The sequence below is a fragment of the Dipodomys spectabilis genome, unplaced genomic scaffold (genome assembly GCF_019054845.1).
Source record: "Dipodomys spectabilis isolate Male_0828 unplaced genomic scaffold, ASM1905484v1 ptg000254l, whole genome shotgun sequence".
Lineage (NCBI taxonomy): Eukaryota > Metazoa > Chordata > Mammalia > Rodentia > Heteromyidae > Dipodomys > Dipodomys spectabilis.
The window spans coordinates 2,383,093-2,387,007 of NW_024870931.1; the positions used below are offsets into that span (position 1 = coordinate 2,383,093).

At 46.9% G+C, this 3,915-nt stretch overlaps 1 pseudogene; it reads left to right on the forward strand.

The window, feature by feature from the left end:
* Nucleotides 1–242: 242 nt before the first annotated feature.
* LOC122124922 lies at nucleotides 243–2,049 on the forward strand (annotated as a pseudogene).
* Nucleotides 2,050–3,915: the final 1,866 nt, after the last annotated feature.

Genomic DNA, 3,915 nt, shown 5'->3' on the forward strand with positions numbered 1-3,915 from the left:
TTGCCACCATTGGCCAGCACCTGGAAGCCCACTTGGGTACAGTACCCCAGCTCAGCAACAGCCACTGGCCCAGCACACAAGAATTCTCCTTGGGGGATGGGGATGGCAGCGGCAGCTGGCGATGAGCGGTGGGAGAGCGTGAGGAGCAGGCGGACAAGGCTGGGGGGCCCAGGAGCGCCAGCCGCAGGGCAGAGGGTGGGGGCGCGAGCACAGCGGGCGGCGGCGAGGCGGCAGCAGAGAAGATGGTGGACAGCGACAGCGGCAGCGAGCGCGGCAGCAGTGGCGGCGGCGGCAGCTGGCAGGGAGGCTTCCAGCCCGCACCCCGTGGTGGCGGCGAGCAGGAGACACAGGAGCTGGCCTCGAATCGGCTGGACATCCAGAACAAGCGCTTCTACCTGGACGTGAAGCAGAACGCCAAGGGCCGCTTCCTGAAGATCGTCGAGGTGGGCGCAGGCGGCTCCAAGAGCCGCCTCACGCTGTCCATTTTGGTGGCGGCCAAGTTCCGCGACTGGCTGCGCGACTTCATTGAGCACTATGGGCAGCTGGGCCCCAGCAGTCCCCAGCAGCTGGCAGTGGGCACAGAGGAGGGCGGCGGGCCTGGCACTCCTCAGTTCAACCACTTTGGAAAGCAGTATGGAGGTTCCTCAAAAGACTTCACATAGAACTCCCCTATGACCCAGCAATCCCACTTTTGGGCATTTACCCAAATGTTTATAAACAAGACCACACTAAAGCTACTAGCACAACTATGTTTATTGCAGCATTATTTACCATAGCTAAGATATGGAACCAACCCAGATGCCCCTCAGTAGATGAATGGATCAAGAAAATGTGGTATATATACACAATGGAATTCTATGCCTCCATCAGAAAGAATGACATTTCCCCATTTGTTAGGGAATGGAAAGGCTTGGAAAAAATTATATTAAGTGAAGTAAGCCAGGCCCAAAGAAACATAGGTCCCATGGTTTCCCTTATTTGCAATATCTAGTACATCTATGAGTCAAGCGGAAAAGGTCAGATAATGTGATGTTAGGAAAACGAACCCTTAAATATGTATTTTAATGTTTTTGTTTCTTTCATGCATGTGTTTCTAACGCATTTATAAGATTATTTCTTTGTTGCTTTGTATGTACCTCCCCCACAGTGTAACCCCCGCTTTCACTATATTTGATATCAGTATAAGTTGTGGAGGAGATGGGGACAAACAAGTCGTTTAAGGATTCAGGTGGACCTGTTGCAACCATGAAAAGTACAAAATGTCATGTCAAAAACGAGCTTTACAATGTCGGTGTGGGGGGGTGGTGGGGGGGAAGGATTGGGTGGGGGGGAGGGGGGAGGTTGGGAAGGGAGGTGAAGGGTAAACAAAGGAGGAGGCTGCAATGCTTGGTAAGAAATGTATGCATTATCCTGCCCATGTAATTGTAACCCCTCTGTACAGTATGTTCTCAAATAAAATAAAATTAAATTTAAAAAAAAAAGAGCGAGTTCCTGGTGCGCGAGAACTGCAAATACTACCTGGATCTCAAGGAGAACCAGCGCGGCCGCTTCCTGCGCATCCGCCAGACCCTCAACCGCGGCGGCGGCGGTTTTGGCGCAGGCCCCGGGCCTGGTGGCCTCCAGAGCGGCCAGACCATTGTGCTGCCTGCGCAAGGTCTCATCGAATTCCGACATGCTCACCAAGCTCATCGACGACTAGGGAGGTGAGGAAGACGAGCTGGCAGGAGGCCCAAGAGGCGGTGCCGGCAGCCGGGGGGGAGGGGGGGGGGGAACTCCCGGAGGGCACCTCTATTACTGTGGACTCCAAACGTTTCTTCTTCGATGTGGGCTGCAACAAGTAAGGAGTTTTTCTACGTGTGAGTGAGGTGAAGCCGTCCTACCGCAATGCCATCACCGTGCCCTTCAAGGCCTGGATCAAGTTTGGTGGTGTCTTCTGCCGGTATGCGGATGAGATGAAAGAAATTCAGGAGCAGCAGAGGGATAAGCTTTATGAGCGTCGTGCTGGGGGAGGGTGAGGAGTCCTAAGGCGAGGAGGTGGATGAGGATTGAAATGGCAGCTTTCCCCCCTGGCCTCCCCCACCCTGTTACCCGCGCCCCCCCATCCCCCATCCCACTGGCTAGTTCCCATTCTTGCTCATTCCCCTGTGAGCTAGTGGAGAGGGAGCCCGGGAGGCCACCAAGGGAGAAAAAAAAACCAACAAAATTAAAAAAAAATAATATAGTTAAGAGAAATAACCATAAGACAACAGTCTTGAACAGTGAGTAAAGCAGTAAAGTTCCAGAAATTGACAGCAACCTGAAAAGAGAGGACAACAGCATCTCCTCACCTGCAAGAGTCTCAGCTTCTATTTCCCACCCGAGGTTCCTAAGCTCATCTAGATAATCCTGAAGGGGATAGATTTCGAGTCTTGGCCCCTAAACACATCTGACTTACCCAGATCCATCTGTGTATAACAGTTGAATTTGTGTTGTACCTGGGTAAATCTAAAGTATCTCTCCAGGCCTAGCCGCCGTTGCAGTGTCTATCCTTCACCTTCATTGTAATCAGCCTTTTGGATCGAGATCTGCACAGAAATTCTTGAGACAGAGAGACCTTTGCAGTTACCCAGTCCTGAGAGTCCAGGTTTATGAAAAGGAATGCAACTTTACACAATCATGGACAAGGCAAAAAAGAATTCAAGAAGCCATCAGCAAATCAAAACAAATTGGATTGTTTTTTAATGGCTTTGCATGGAATCTGGCCCCATGTTTTTTCTTTGCAGAATTGTTTTCCAGGATGCGAAAATTCAAAAGCCAATGCTTGAACTAGAGAATTCATTACTAAAATAGTTTAAAAGTTGGGCAAAAGGAATTTTTTTTTTTCAAAAAATAAAAGCAGTTTTACATTGGGGTTTGCTGAGGTAGGCACAATAAGTCAGGCATAAAGCACAAGGCAAACTCGTTGAGTGGATGGGTTGCTGCTCACTAAAGTTCTTCCCTTGATCTCTAAAGGTGGAGGTCATTACCAAGAAGTGGCATTGGTGTGAATGAGAGCCAGATCCCATGGCTCTACTATATGAGCCAGTGAATTGTGGCTAATTTGGCTGTTACAGCCACTGGTTGGCTGCATTTTTAACTGTAAAACTTGATGATTTTCTGCAAAAGGAACAGTATGGCTACAAGCCTGAGCTTTAATGGAATATGCATCCTCACAGAGAAGTTGGAAATAACTAAAACTGAAGTCTTAATTCACCTTCAGTTTAATCTGTGGATTTGTTCAAATACTAAAGATCCTCAGGTTCAGAATTCCAGCATCATTTCTTCTTTAAAACAAATTTTTAAGAACTTGATCCATCTTATTAGTACCTCACAACCAAAGTTGGCAAATGATGGATGAATGATTCAAGCAGTGCACCCGGTGGAAGCTGAAATCCATCTGTGAATGGAACTGATGTGAACGTGAATATGCTGACTATATCCTGGAAGCATTTTTATACCATCTTGAAATTGCAACATACTGGCATTGGCCAGTTTATCCAGCTGTCTTTCAAGAATAAAAGTTGGGGTTTTCATGGATCGCCTCTTCTATATTTTAAATGGATTTTCAGTAGAAATGATTTTTGTTAATCAAGTTAATCCCACCCCATCAAAAGGTATTTCTAGAAATGTCACAGGCCTAGGAAACTTTGAATTGAATGGGAGCTAATGTTCTTTCCAAAGTTTTCAGGTATTCTTTGTGTGACACCTTCTCAACCAGGAGGCAAGTAACCCCATCTCCACAATCTTAGTATTTTTTTTAACTGCATGCCTGTCCTTTATTTGAGCTGCCTTTTTAATTTATTGCGTATCCTTTTTATTATCTTATTTTGGTATTCAATCTATACAATCTTTTTGTATTTATTGGGAAATAAGTAATATACAAAAAGGTCATTTTCA